Source organism: Corvus kubaryi, unplaced genomic scaffold, assembly GCF_017639235.1.
Source record: "Corvus kubaryi isolate FWS band 111438036 unplaced genomic scaffold, C.kubaryi_AGA036_p1.0 split1-131, whole genome shotgun sequence".
Taxonomy (NCBI): Eukaryota; Metazoa; Chordata; class Aves; order Passeriformes; family Corvidae; genus Corvus; species Corvus kubaryi.
Window position 1 is genome coordinate 23,707,385 of NW_024582073.1, and position 15,542 is coordinate 23,722,926.

Sequence of the window (15,542 nt, forward strand, 5' to 3'; positions counted from 1 at the left end):
AGCCTTACTTCAGCTGAAAGATTTTCTTCTGTGCGCTCCTGAATGGCAGGGTTTTCTCTCCCTTTGTAAAAAGCAGATTTTCATGCTGTTGATTCAATGAGGCTTGAAGGTTTTACACCCCTGGGGCCATCGTGTAGCTGCTAGAGCTTTGCTCCTCTGGCGAACTTTCTTTGCTTAGAGGTTATTAATACTTTCTTCATTAGTAATTTAACATTGCAAAGTGAAAACTACTTATATCAGCCACAGACTAACTGGAGATAGGTTTGTGAATGTAAAACATAATCATGTCACGACAATGAGCGGGTAGCAAGTGCCTGCTCTCTGCTCCCCCACAAGAAGTTGCAGGTTCTCCAGCTTTTTAACAGGCTCGTTTATGATGTATAAGCCCCAAAAGTCCTTCAGCATTGTATTTAAGATCCTTTTTCGGGTGTTTCTTCCCTTTTTCTTTGTCATCCAACAGCTTCCCCTGATCTGTGTGAGTCTGTGAAAGTGTTAATAGGGTGACAGGTATAAGGGTGCCCATAACTTTAGAGAGACATACTTTCCTACTCTTAAGATGCCAGCCACATCCTGGGGGGAAACTGCCTTTTTTCAGCTTCCTCTGGCCTGTGTTTACCCTTCATGGGCTCACCAAAACCCATTTACAGGAACCATCAGCTCAGGAGCAAGGGCACAGGGATGGGCCCATACCCACAGCCCATCATCTGGCAGAGCCTCTGCCAAGTCTGGGGATACAACAGGTCAGCATGATCAAGGGTTTGCATTCCACCCCTTGTGTGTCTGCTGTTCTGGTGGATCTCATGCAGTGCAATGTCTGCAACACCAGAGCAAGCACCCACACCTTTCAGCAGAGCTGCCTCATTAAACCTAAGAACATTAATTGCTTAGCCTGAGCTGGGAGGATAAAGCACCCTTTTGCTTGGGAATCATAGGAATGTTACACTCTAGGGCTGTGCAAGCTGAGAACTGTGTAAACAGAACAGATAAATTATCCCCCAAGATACAAACAGGCTTGGAAGTAAAGCTACAGCCAACCTTTGCATTAGTTGGGAACAGCTGCATACAGCATAGCCTCCAAATTTCCATAGAAACTTGGATCAGCCATAGATTATCTTCATTTTGTAAATGTTTTAATTATTATACTATAACACTATTCTGCAGGGATTGCAATATTAAAGCCAAAGCTACATGGAAGCCACATTTAAAAAGCAGTTTCCCTAGACCATATTTTAAGAAAAGCAAAGCTGGTTTAGGATTAAGACTTTTGGTTTCTGATAGATTTGATATTTTTTTTTCCATGCTACTGCATGCACTCTTTTATATAAATAAACTCCTGCCAAGCTTGCTGCTCCAGTGGGACTGGATTGAACTTCCCAGGCGTGCATGAATTATAAAGTCAGATATATGTTCCTGTGGAGAGGAGAATTACTTGCAGAAACCATCTCCCGATGCACGTAGCCTGTATTGGTCACTTAAAAAACAAAAGGCCGGGTGCGTGCGGGTGGCAGGAGCCGGGGCCGCGCCCCGACGGGACCCAGCCCTGCATTGCCCCACACGGACGTGTCGCTCCCTGCGTGTCGCAACCCCTCTGCGCTGTGGCCAAGGGGGCGATGGCCCGGCAGATTGCACAAGGGGATGACAGGATGTGGCTTCTGCGTGCGCCGGCGCCGATGTTTACAAGAGCAGGTACCGAAGTGGAAGCGGAGTCCGGCAGGCGGCCCTGGGAGATGTAGTTAGATCAAAGGCTTTCCCACGGCCAGGGCTCCCGGTGCGGCGGCAGCGTGCCTCGCAGGGCAGCGCTGAGCGTGTCACCGTGTCTGTGCCATCCCCCGGCGTCCGTGCGCGCCCCGCTGCCGCCGGGCTGGAGAACTTTCCTTGGCTCAGCTATGGGAAAGCAGCCTGAGGATCTGTGCTGCAGAAGTGGCTGATGCTGGACGCCACAGTTGTATATAGGTTGTCCCAGCGTGTGGACAAGGGTGTGAAGCTGCCCCGTGCAGCTCAGAGCCTGCCCACAGCCTGCGGAGAGGGGCCCGGCGCCGTGGGTCCAGCAGTGGCTGCTGCCACCACCACTGCCCTGCCAATGCTCTGCCCTGCCCTTTCCCAGGCTGTCTCACATGGATGCAAGGCCCTAAGAATCAAATCTACCTGTGTGCTCAGTGAAATGTCCCTTAAATAACAAATCTTCTAGGGCAGAGTTGGTCAAGTTACTCAGATGGGGTGAAGCGTTTTTTCCCCCAGCAGGGAAAGGTTTGCTTGCCTTTCTCTATGGGGCAGGTGGGTAAAAGAAGAGCTGAACACCAAACCTGTTGCTTCTTACAGGTGTTGGGCTGGCCATGTGTATTATGTGTTTTCTCTATAAAAATGCCGTGTTTTGGTGTCCTGCACCATAAGGAGCAGAGATGCCAGCGGGTGGGGGATGGTGCAGCCCACTGCTCGCACAACGTTCTCGAAAGGCTTAAGTCAACAGAAGGTATTTGCCCAAGCCCAGCAAACTCTGAATCAGAGCACAGCTCCTAAGAAAACAGAAATCCTCTTTGCTCATGCTTTGCTAGTCATTGATTGAGGCAGAGTGATGAAATACTCAGCCTTTCTCACCCTGATAAGTGCTTTATTTTTAGACTACCTTTAGCATTGCCTCGGCAGCTGGTCCTGCAGGCTGGGCTGCCGCCTCTGGCTCCTGATGCACCCGCAGACCCTGCTGTTGGTGTGTGCTGGACTGTCACTGAGCCCTTCCAGCTCCTAATTTACACTCCAGACAAATGCCACTGCAAAACATTTGCTTCGTTGTGCTGTCATCTCCCTCTCCCCTTCTGCTGCCGTGCTGTATCATGCCCTCACTGTTTGCAGCAAGAGTTTTCTGTTCAGCAAAACGCATCCTATGTCTTCACGTTTCTCCAATTCCTTCCAGCAAACTGAATATTTTAAGGCGCTTCAGGATAATTTGTTGAGACAAGAAAATGCCTGGCGGGATGCTGTTGTGTGCAGAGGCAGCCGCGTGTGCGCTGCCCTCCGGCTCCGCCTGTGGTGGGAGAAACCAGCTGGCCACGTGTGCCTGGCTGACAAGGCTCTGGGGGAATGCTTGGGTGTCTGCTCTGGGTATCCCAGGCGATCCCAGCATGACCCAAGCAGGGCTCACATCAGCACATGGGGACCATTCCCCAAAGCTGCTGCCAGCACGAGCTGTCTTCTTTGGCTTCAAAAGTTTTAGGGCTTTTTGGGCAGAAGTGCAGTAACAACACCAGGAATGGGAAACATTGGGACCAGTGGAAATGCTGATGTATTGAGCAAAGAATTCTCTTGAAGAAATGCTTTGAATTGGACAAAAATTAAATAAACTCAAATTGCTCCAGATTTTTCTATATTTTGGAATGTTATGGTTCAATGTCTTTCTGTCTTATAGAAAAAGATAATTTATGATTTTTAAAGGCCTATGTCAGATTTCATGGACACCAAACACTTTGATGTATCTCATGTGAAGCCATTTTGGAATTGCAGTCACTGACAAATTTATTACCTGCTTCGAAGTAGAAAACAAATTCCAAAATTGCAGATTTTTTCCCATAAAACAAAACCCCAACCCATATCCCTCCCAGCTCACCATTCTGAGTGAAATATGTAGCTCAGTTCCCTGCAGAAACACAGAGCTGTATTTATGACCCAAGAGGTCTCTTTTGCCCTATGTCTCAGCCTGCTGGGTTTCAGGTGGGATTTCTTAGAGGCATTAGGTTGACTGACCATGTGCTGGGCAGATGGTTTGCACCGGGGCAATAAATCAGAGGGGTTTGGGACTCTGCAGATTTCCTGTGCCTGCTCTTGGTGCAGCCCGTATCCACCCACTGGCATTCCCTGATAGCATGGCAATCCCTGTTCGTTTGCTGCTCCTTGATTTCTCCTGATGCTTAGGGGTGTTTTGTGGTCTATGCCAGCCTGTGGAATTCCCTAAGCAGCAGAAAAGGACCTCAAATCCACCCAGACACGCTTTCCCAACATAAACAAAGGGATTTCTCTGGAGTGATACCTTAAAAGTGTTTAGTCACAGCATCTTCATTAAGCACAGCTGAGCAGAGCAACTCCACCTTGTAAAGCACTCCAGTTTTCTCCCAAGAGCTTTTCCCTTGTCCTTTGCTATAGCTGGCCTTCCTCCACCCTCTCCTTTGCTGGTAATTAGATGTCAGACTACAAAGCTGCTGGCGGTCGGGCTCTCAGCTGCCTTGCTGCACACCGCGCACACTGGGAATCGTGCTCGTAATTACTATTATTATTATTATTATTATTATTATTGTAGCATCTAGAGGGCTCAGACATTGTGGCAGGCCTTTTGCAGACATGCAGGAAAATGTAAATCTTTCCCCCATAGATGTGCAATCGAAAACAAGTTCCAACAAGCAGGAGGCAAAATTAGAAGGAAGGGCTGGTGCTAGGGATGGGCAGCCAAGCCGACCACCACTGCTTGCCCTTTGAAATGTTGGATAAGGCTGATAAGTGCAAATGTGCTCCATAAAAAAAGTCGTTAAGCATTTGAAAATTCTAGGCTAGTTACAAACTTTATTTATTTTTTTTTCAGCTGTACTATTTTGAAAGGCTTTGAAGTCCTGTTTGCTGAAGTCGCTTGGGCAACCGAAGTCCCAGTCACTTTCAGGAAGATGGGAACTCCTGGATTCCTGCTGTAAGAAGCAGCATGTTGATTACTCCTTCATCTAAAGATTCCTGAATACTGCATCTGGGGTCAAATGTTTTTGAGGTAAGGTATGCAATGGAGGAAGAGGGTGAGGGTGGTGCATCTAAAAACACAGAAAAAACTTTATCTCAAAATGTCCATTTATATGACATTTGTGATGTTTTTCAAAGGTGGTGCTGCTAAGTACTTTTTACCAGTAAAATGTGAGCTTATGTGACTCATTTAATGATTTTGATGCTTTAGATGTGTTAACATATCAGCCTGGACAGGTCTATTCTCAGTTTATGTCTTTAAAGGTATTTGGGGGAAAGATAGCCAGGTTTAGCTGTTTGTGAACATCTAAGGACAATGTTCATTAACACAGCATCTGCAATCGGCCACTGTGTTGTGTCCCTGTGATTCTGCAATGCCGTTGTGCTAGAAATACCTATTGGTGTCCTGGAAGGATGACCAGGAAGGGGTACCCCACACAAGGCTGTAAGTGAACAAGAACCAAGGTATTTCCTAAGCATGATCTGTACTCTCTTACAGAGATCAAATTTAATTGTGGACAGGCAAAAGAAAACAAACCAAAAACCAAACCAGAACAAAAATATCTTTGGAAAAATCACCATTCAGAGTCTGCTTTAGATTTTCAAGGACCCTTAACATGGTCCTTTTTTGATGAGGGGAAGTAGTGCATGTCCTCCTCAAGCACTGGTGCCTGAGACCTGGTAGTCAAAGATGCAATGCTGTAAGACCACAGGAAATGGAAAGAGGTTGGTCTCAGTAGCTGGGTATTTTTCAGGTGAATAAAAGTATGGCATGAGCACTTTGTAGAACTGTAATTCTGAAAAAGCTAAACAGCTTTCATTCAGATGCAGTAAATAAGAAATTTTAACTTAGTTTTTGTCACCAGTAAAGGGCTGGTGTGCCCCAAGGACAGCGAGCCAAGGGAGCAGGAGCAGAGGGAGGAGCACTTGAAAATTTGGCTTCAGTAAATTGTTCCTTATATTCAATGAGTCATGATTTTTTTTTTTGGTGGATGTGGCTCTCTGTGTATAAACTCCAGTCCAGCCAGAAAAATATCCCTCGGCCATTCGTGAGAGCTAGTAATGGTTTCCTAAGGATTAACTCCTCCTAAAAGATACCGTCTGCATTCCTTTGGAAGATGCCCTCCCACAGGCCCTCTCTTACAGCGCTGCACTAAAAATAGCGCTCAGAGCTTCGTTGGGACAGCTCTGTGTTGCAATTTTTATGGTTAGGTAGGTGAAGTCTCTTTAATTCAGCCAGCTCAATTCACTTAAATTTGCATGATAATGTGGTTAATTATCCATATATTTCAAATGAATAATGATTTCACAAAAAGATAAGAACAGGGTCCTGTTTTTCTTTCCGTGTTTTAAAAATGTGCATAGAGTTTGCATAATTAAAATGTGTTTTCTCCAGAGTGGAAATTCATATCTATTGTAGGTTGAAGTGCAAGCTCCTCTGCCTGCTGGGATGGCATCCTCCAGCTGATCCATGTGCAGGGGTGGCATCCTCCCGTGGATCGATGCGCAGGGATGGTGTCTTCCAGCCGATCTATGTGCACTCATGGCACTCACTCAGCAGACCTGACTCACCATGGCTTGCCGCTAGGTCAGTGCTGACCAAAGGAAGTTGCTGGGAATGTGACCCCAGCCTGGGTTAAAAATCACTGCAAAAGGCAGTGCAGAACAAGCTGCTACCCAGCTCCTCAATGGCTTTGCTGTGAGGTGGCAGCAGTACTTGGGAAGGGCAGCAGCCTGCCTGGAGAGCAGACCCCTTCCTCTTATCTCTGCACAGATAAAGTGGCTGGTGGCAAAGGGCACTTCCTCATGGGCTGCTGCTGTCAGGAAATTTGGCTGGTCTTGTTGGCCCTTTTACTCTCTGACCTTTCCCTGTGGTCTGTGCCGCTGCAGATGTCAGGGCAGGCTGGAGTTCCTGGATGGAAGTGAGTGCCCATGATGGGGATGGGGGATGGGCAGCACCAGGTATCCCACAGTCACTGTGGATGTTCAGCTCTTGCATAACCTCACACCACTGGAGCAGGGCACTGCCCTGGAGAGCCCCAAAACCCTTCTTCGCCCAAGGAACAATAAGCACTGGGGTATTTTTCCACGCACGTTTCCTTACATCTCTTTTTTCGTGAATTAACTCAGTTTTTTAGAAAATGTAAGGCACTCTGTCTCTTAAGGGTGAGAAAACAAGCATCTTCTTTCCATTTTAAAAAAGACCTCATATAAATGGGGTTGTGCCCCTGCTTTTCTGTTGTCTGTCTTGGTCTGAAGCCCTCTCCTTGTCCTTTCTCCAAAATACAGACAAGGTGGCCAAGGGCTGGGAAGCACTCCCTGTGCGTGTGTGGGAGGAGGGGGGTGCCTAGTCCAGATGCCAGATAGTTGGTTAATGAGATTATTGACACTGGGGAGCTGAAACTATAGCCTTTGAAAGGGAAAGGATCATCTCTGCTGCTCCCTTTACACTGTTGACTTCGTTTGCTCTTGCATGAATGGTTACTCAGCTGGCATGTGGTCGGGTAAAAAATATTTATTGGGCCTTTGAGATGAGGAAATTCAACGTGGTGATAGAAGGAGATTGTGAGGGGGGTAAAGATGCATCCCTTCCCCTGGCAGAGGGAAAGGTTGCTCCCATTGGGACCTGAGCAGTGCACAGCACCCCCAATGTATCCGAGACATGTGAAGCTCCAAGTCTGCCAGTGTTTGAACCAATGTTAATTAAAGCATTTTAATGAGGATGTTTTGAGAACTGTGCGTTAGTCTGTGCATGCCCTTCGTGAAATATTAAACATCTCTGCCCTTTTAGCAGCATCCTCCTCCCCAGAAGGTCTTCTTGCAAATGGATTTTGACACTCCTGGTAATTTTGGAGCTAAGAAACCCAGAGAAATAACCTTCTACAAAAATCTTAATATGATCTTTGATGTTGCAGTCAAAGGAGTACATGCCAGAAAATGTTTTGCTCTTTTCAGTTCATCCTCTGGTTGTGTTTGTTTTTATTTTACCAGTTCATCCTCTGCTTGTTGATTGTTATTTATATTTCAGGCATGACAACAAGCAGCTGATTAACTCATTAGCCATGAGCATCAAAGCACAGGGCGAGAGCACGAAATCTGCTCCTGCATCCTCCAGCCACTCGCCACAGCTCGGGGGGTTCTGCAGGGCCTGACTGGGGTACAAAAGCCATCTCAGTTACTCATGGACAGCAGTGTGCCCTGTCTTTCTCCAGCCCTGTCTTTCTCAAGCTCCATCTCCACACTCAGGGACTGTGGCTCTGCCAGAGCACCTCAGGTTCTGTCCAAGGCTCTGTCTGGAGCCCAAGCTCCAGACTACGTGTTCATCATTCAGCAGGTAGAGGTAGCCCCACAGTGGGGAAAGTCCCCTCTGAAGAAGGGGTGATGGCTCCCTCACAGCCATGGGACAGTGAGGGAGAGTGCTGCATGATGCTGCTCCAGTCTGAAAGGCCAAGCACCCCTTGGTGGACAGGTGATAGAGAGAGCACGCATACAGATTTTGAAAGCTGCTCTTAACTATCAAACTCACCAGTGTTGCAGGAGCAACTGAAACTGATAATGTTGACTTCCTCTTGCAGGTTCAGCTCAGGTGGAATTATGCTCAAGGCAGTAGTTTGCACCCGAGTGCTGCTGCCTTGGTTTGAAGGCTACTGAGGTTTTTTCTCCCCTAAGTCTACTCCACAGCAGCATGGCTGTCACCCAGCCTTGAAAAGACCAGCAATGCCTCAGGTCTTGCAGATCTTGCTGGTGATCTGTCTATGTACACCTGAAGCCCTTCAGAAGCAGAGGATTAGCAAATACCTTGTTGTGGTCATGCTTAAATCTTGCAGACCCAACTACCCGTCTATGCAAGCCCTACAGATATGGCACAGGAGCACAGCAAGCCCATGGCCTCCCAGGAGCCTCCTGGGAACTTTCCTGTACAGGAGACATCCGAGAGATCACTGGAAGGTCCCTATCAGGTATCCAGTGTGTCTCTTTATTTACACCTCCTTTCACTCCTACCCTGAGGTCACAGCCTCCTGCTCACTCTTCACTTCCAACACACATCTCTGTTTTCACCCCACCAGTTTCTGCCTCCTCCTTGTTTGTACCCCTTGACCCAGTGCTTTGACCCCAGGTGTGTGAAGTAAATGGACCAAGCTGGCTCTGCCCAGGGGCCTCACCAAATCTTATTCTGGCTTTAAAGCCTCCTAAAAACGTCTACCATCCATTAGGTGTTCAGTACCCCACCCACAACAACCTGACGACCTTGACCTCCTCCTCTAAGGGAATCACCACAGCCCCATGGGGCTTGAATGCAGTCCAACACCATCTTGCAGCTACACAGAGAAGAGAAGAACAGTCAGTATTTATTGCCAATACTGAGTTCAGGCCCAGTATGCATGCACTGCCACAAAGGGAAAAGACCAGATTTTGCACCTGCAGAGCTAAAAAAAGGACTCACAGATCAGGTCCTTGTTCTCCTAGTGCACAGGTCTTTGCAAGGATCCCACACTGTCAGTACTGTGGGATCAAAGCTGATCCTGGAAAACTCATCAGAAAGTTGATGGGTCAGTAATGTAACCAATGGCAAAATGAAGAAGAGGAGCCTGGCAGGATTAAAGTATTTTTACAGGGCTCAATCTCCTGAATCCTAGCCCTGGCAGTGGTGCCACTACTGAGCTCCCAGTTCTCCAGTGATCCCCTCTCTCCTGCAGCCCAACCAGCCTGTGGTTCATTTTGCACTGAGCAAAAAAATCAAATGCTGAGGCCCTTTATTTTGCACATCTGCCACACAAACAGGCCTGTTTGCAAAGACCAGAGTGCACTTGCACACTCACCATGGGCTCTGTTAGCACCTGAAACCATCTCCTGACAGGATGCTCCAGGGAAGGAGGAGTAAGGAGCTATAATCCCAAAATGAAGTCATGCGAGGAAATGGTTACGTTTTTTTCCCTTTACATAAAGAGCTGCCACGGTGCTGCTGAGAAATAGATATCCAACAGCCAGCCGCAGGCAGTGTGAGATGACAGATACATGTTTAAATAATGTCTTTATTCCAGTTCAGCTGAAAAAATAATTATTGAATTTGGGTTTTAAGCCAAGAAGTACCTTTGTATCTGAGAGCTCATTGATTAAAACAACTTGTGCTTTCAGCTGGGTTCTAAGAGAGACACTACATTACTCCTCACACAGGGTATTAAAATAATATCTGTATTTGGAGGAAAGAGGAATTTAGAGTGACCTCAATGTTTCTTGAGATTTGAAGAATTTCACCCAGCCTAGAGAAGCTTCTACGTTTAAACTCAGGGATTTCTGCTAGAACAGGAAGTTTCTCACGCATTGTTACCCAGCAAAACGAGCTCTGGATTATATTTAGCTCAATTCATTCAGCACAATGCAAAGTAAGACTCCAGCCAATTTCCTTAAGCAAGTTTATTAATAAGCACTAGCTGTTTGGTGGCTGGTCATATCTAGGTGGCTGGGGAAGATGACATGAAGCACAACCTCGCTCCCTCCTCTGAACAAGGTTCCCAGTGGATTAGACAATCTGAACCACTTTATAACCTGTGCTGGGTACCTGTGCAAGACTGGCAACCTGAATGTTGTCCCAGGTACAGCTTCCAGCCCTGCACTGGTCACTCTTGCTTAGATCATTCTTCACTGGAGCTTCATCAAGGGCAGCTTTTAAGCCTGAGCTAAATAACCTCTCAGGAGCTACTGACTAGAGGCTCGAGGCAGCTGCGTGTGAAACCACCATCACTGCAGCTGCTGAGCTGGAGGAAGCCATGCTCAAAGCAGGTACAGCAATCACAACAAAGACTCCCAGTGGTTGGGAGCATGTGCTGCAGCCACACACAGGTCAGGAGCTTGGGTCAGCCAGTGGCCTGCCCATAAATCCGGGCTTCATCCATGGCTTTCTGTGTATCTAAACACAAATTCCTAGGGCTGTGTCTCTGCTGAGGGCTAGAAAACAGCTTAAGGTGTTTTAAAACATGACAAACTTCATGACCCTTAAATTTTCATCTGTATTGCTTTCTCTCACTTGGTCTCAAAGTATGTGTTGTGTGTTTAGGGTGGGCTGAGCTCAAATGATGTCCTGCCTGTGCTCAATTTACATGATGTGACTTGAAGTTTGGGCTTGCCCTAAAGGAGTGAGGTCCTTACCACCCACCTCCATTTGCCATCATCAAGGGGAGAGGTCTGGAGGTGAGTGTCCCTGTAACACTTTCAGTGGTAGGATATACTTCCCTTGAGGTCTCAAGCAAAATTTAGTCTATATGGTGCCTTGGCTTTTCTCGAACAGGAAAAACTTGCTTTCCTCCTGCCATGGGTGCTGGTGGAGAAGTGGGTGGAGGTGATCTCTGCTTCTGCAAAAGCAAAGTACAGCAATCTGTGGCCATCCTCTCTCAGTCTGAAGCCATGATAGGGTGCCTTCACAGGCTATGGGTGCAAGGGATGAGAGGACCCAGGAAGCAACATGTGTCAACCACAAACTATCACTGTTGAGGGTCAAATACAGAGGAAGGAGCATTGCTAGTCTAACTCCTCCCTACAGAGTGCAGATTTCCATGTATGAAAAATATAAAATTTTGTGGTACTCTGGAACTCAGTACCAGTCCTGGGAGGGTGGTGGTCAGCGTGGATCCTTTACTGGAACAGCTGGGGCAGTTGTTCCCCCAATGCTCACCTTCCCTCCCTCAGTGCCCTTTGTGTCAGCAGTCATGGCACTGAGAATTCCCAAAGCTCAGCAGTTTGCACCTTTCTGCCTGCAAACTCTAGCATCACTGCAAAGCTTGTGTTTCAGCTCAATCTGGAAGATCTCAGCCAAAAGGACTGCAAATGGACTGAATTCTTCCTAAGGGCAGCTGAGACTTTGTGCCATCAGAGCATGGCATCTTCCAAACAGGTATAAAGGAGGCAGGTAAGGCCACCTAAGCCAGTTAAACATATACGGCAAGTTATAACAGTAATAAAATGTTAAACCACAGAATTTCTTCAAATTCTAGCCATTTTTATGTGTATGGTTGGCAGTGCTCTGTTACTCCTGCCAAGCACTCAATTAGCACTTGAGTTAATAAGATGTTTTAATGGCTGTTAAATTAATCTCTGACATTAAACAGAAATCTCTGAAATTAAACTCTGACACTGCTTTCCAGTGTTTTCCAAAGGAAAGATATTCTTTCAAACCAGTTCCTATGTTATTGTTGCCACAAATTATTTGTGTTTATTCTCTTTACTACGCTTATTTGATTTCATTTGAAATTAGATGCAGTGATAGGGGATGTGATTTGGTATTTTTCTCCAATGGGCTGAATAGATGAGGATTAGAGCTCCAGAGCTATGAGAAAATGAGTCTTCATAGGCATTTGTTCAAACAGAAATCACAGAGCCTTTTTTAGGACCGTCACAGCCGCTTTGATTTGCTGTTCATCAGTGCTCTTGCAAGTTTGTTCACAGAAAGTTTTGCCAAAAATTCAAGTATTGCTAAGAGAGATGAAAACATGTGGTAGCCCTGGAACACCTATAAAAATGTTTGGGTTGACCCGTGCTATGGCTGGTTTTTTTTGGTGGTCTGACAGTGATTCAGGCACAAAAACACCCAATATTTTGGGGGTTAACTCATCAGTCACTTAAAACAGCTACTGTACTATAAATAGAAGGACAACATCAAGTAAAGCAATAGGCAATATATCCAAAAAACCCTAGAGATTTAGAATTGTTTCACCCTGAAAAATTAAAAGAACAGAAGAAAACACATAGTCTTTAGGCAGTTCACAGCTCTGCCCTGGCTGGGGCACTGAGAATTATGCTCTTCCAACCCAGCTGGAAGTGGGGTTGGTGTATGGTTGAGTTTTGTAGGTCTTCGTCTGGTATCTCCCTGGCTTCGTTCAAACTGATGGTTGTGCTGTGAGTGGAATAGCCTAGGGCTGGAGCTGTGCTGAGAGAAATGAAAAGCTTTCATAAAATTATGTCATGTGCTGAATGTGCCAGCCTGTCGTGTAATAATAGCTAAAACTTTCTGTAATTAAAACAAGTAGCTAGTTATGGTGTCTGACTATGATCAAAGCCCTTTTGTCTGCTTTGGCAGTTGGCACATGTGAAACATTTTGGCTTACATGGAAAATACTGTTGTGGTTTTTCTCTTGGTTTTAAATGGCAAGACACATACATCTTGGATTATCCCTAAACTGAAAGAAAACAGTAACGGGAAACACCAGAATGTGCATGACGTAAAACGTCTACGATTTCTGGCAGAAGCAGCTCCTGCACCCAGCCATGGTGCCTTCAGAGTGCATGACCTGTTGCTGTGATGCAAATGGTCAAAATATGTCATTTTATATTTCTGCAGAGATAGGAACAGAGCTCTTGAGAACATTCCCAAATATCCTGCACTGCCTTTTAAAATAAGAGTTGCTTTTGCATAACAAATATTTGTCTGAATTGTGACAAACCCGTTGTCTCCTGTTCGAGGATTTTTTCATTACTTGACTGTAATTGTTTTGAGATGTTTTATGGATAAAAGGTGCCTTTCAGTTCACAAGAGAAACCATCATTATTTTTCCGTATTCATGTCTCCCATGTCTGGTGTCCATATTATAAAATAAAGACCTTGGTGAGTAAATGTAAACTGATTTTGCTCTCAAAATCCTCTTCATCCTGAAAAAAAAACCCAACCAAATGAATCCAGAATTCCTTTTGCATCTCTGAAAACATCTACTACTGCTTAGAAATTCTCTGGGAGGATAAATATGAAGTAGTTTAAAAAAAAAAAACAGATGTGAATTGATTGGTTGAGGAACATCAGCCAATAATATAATGTTTTAAACATTATATTAAGCAACAAAACATCATCTGAGGCATGTGTCCAGCAGAGTATTTCTGAGCATCTGAATTTTTGCATCTCTTCTCCTGAAGTTCTGAGGTAGGTTGTGTGAAGATTTGCTTCTCCCACATCATGCATGTGATCATGTCATTTTGTGTCCTGTAGTTTCAAATTATGTCCTGTGAACTCATATGAATATTTCCCCAAATTCATCTGTGTTTGATATGAATTGTCTTCTTATCTTGCTTGTGGCTGGAAGAATGAGTTCTACTTTCAAGCATCACTGCAAGCAAGTGTGCCTAAAACCCTGCTGCTTCTGACCTGAGATTTTTCCACCTTTGCTGCTTTTCAGAGGTGACAGGAAATCTTCATTACTTCTTATTTGGACATCTGGCCAGTGAACTGATCTTCAGTCATCTTGGGCTACCTCTGCTTCAGAGGGCAGGACTTCACTGTGAAGGGTCAGAGTCCACCTCTTCAGGCTGTGGGGTCCTTGGAGCAGCTCACAGTCCATAGCTGGTGCTTTTGGACCAGATTGCAGAGCATGCAGGACCCACTAATCCCTGGAGGTTTAGCCAACTAGTGCCGAATCCTGCTGACCTCTGTGAAGATTTCCAGCAGTTTGTATTTTGGTGATGTCCTGTGTCAGACTGCATCTTCTCTGCTTGTAATCTTGGTTCCATATAGTAGTCTACAGAACAACCCATTTTCATCTCCTCTTGGGTGTGTGACAGTTGCTCTTCTGGTAAATGAGGAGGAGATGCTTCCCAAGCATGGAGAGCCACCCAGGATGCTCATGTGGGCATTTCTGTAGCGCAAGATCTTTGGTCAGTACAGAAACAAACCTTCAGCTCAAACATGCTGAACCACAGCACCACGAAGGCTGCAGGCAGAGGTGTCATTAACATATCCAGGGATGTTGCCTCCAGGTGACTACAGACAGCATTACCATCATGTGCAATCACAAGCAATGTGCTGTGACATTCCCTCCTCCCTGACTGGAAGCTGTTGACCTATGGAGCTTTCCTATTAGATTAATTTATCCACAGCTCACCTTCAGTGAATGCTTTTAATTGACAACCTGACTGATCTACCTCTCGCGGAAGATGAGCACTGACATCTTGTAGACTGGTTTTGTTTTTGAACTGCAGACATTTAGAAAGAAACATATTTACTGCAGATGTCGATGCAGAAGATTCGAGCCTGCTATTCTCAAAAAGGACATGTCAAAGGCTATGGCTGGACCTGGTTTTGCTCCTGTGCTTGGTCTGATTGCCTGAATGTGGCCACCTTGGTCCTATTATTGGGATTTCCATGTCTGTTTCTAAGAGCTCTGTGGAACGCCACCTTCCTTTGCTGCTTTTCCTGTGCAGAGCTCTGGATCCAGGCTTGTCCCCAGCTCTCATGCCAGCCTGCTCTCACTGTTAGGACATGCTTATTCCCCTCTGCAAACTTTTCACCAGGGCCAGGGAGCAACAAGAAACATCTACCTGGCTCAATACAGTTGACTTTCAGTTGGAGATCTCACATGCTAAAGGTGAAATACTTCGGCCTCTGCTGTAGCTCAGTCAGGGTCCATGTGCAGCCTCAAATGGAAGGAGCATTGATATATTTACATTCCTCCACCTGAGATCTCATAAACGGTGATAGATATTATCCCTCTGTCTCTATTACAGGCAAGAAGGAAGGCTCCCTCACCAAAATTCCCATCATACTGGGCATTTGTCTACTCATTGTGTGAACGTGCATGTTGACTATTCACATACCTCTAACCTTGTTTACCATAACCAGCCTCTTTTTGCATACATCAGGCTTCTGTGGAGTTCCCTTGAGTCCTCAGGGATTCATTCCACTTAATGATAAAACAAAAGATCTGCATTGTTGCTATTGTAGCTTCAAGTGTTTCTCAATACTGTATTGTCTCACAGCAGGACATGGTTAAGTAGGATGGGAACTGTATTTCAAACTGGGCATGGGAAAACTAGATGTAATTTGCATGGCTGCACAAGGTACAAGAATCCACTGT

At 45.7% G+C, this 15,542-nt stretch overlaps 1 long non-coding RNA gene across 1 annotated transcript in view; it reads left to right on the forward strand.

Moving 5' to 3' along the window:
* LOC121676427 overlaps positions 1-15,542 on the forward strand; it is a 42,581-nt gene that overhangs the window by 5,925 nt on the left and 21,114 nt on the right. Inside the window, exon 3 of the long non-coding RNA XR_006020454.1 lies at positions 4,565-4,741. This is a non-coding gene — a long non-coding RNA (uncharacterized LOC121676427). The remainder of the gene's footprint in view (positions 1-4,564; positions 4,742-15,542) is intronic.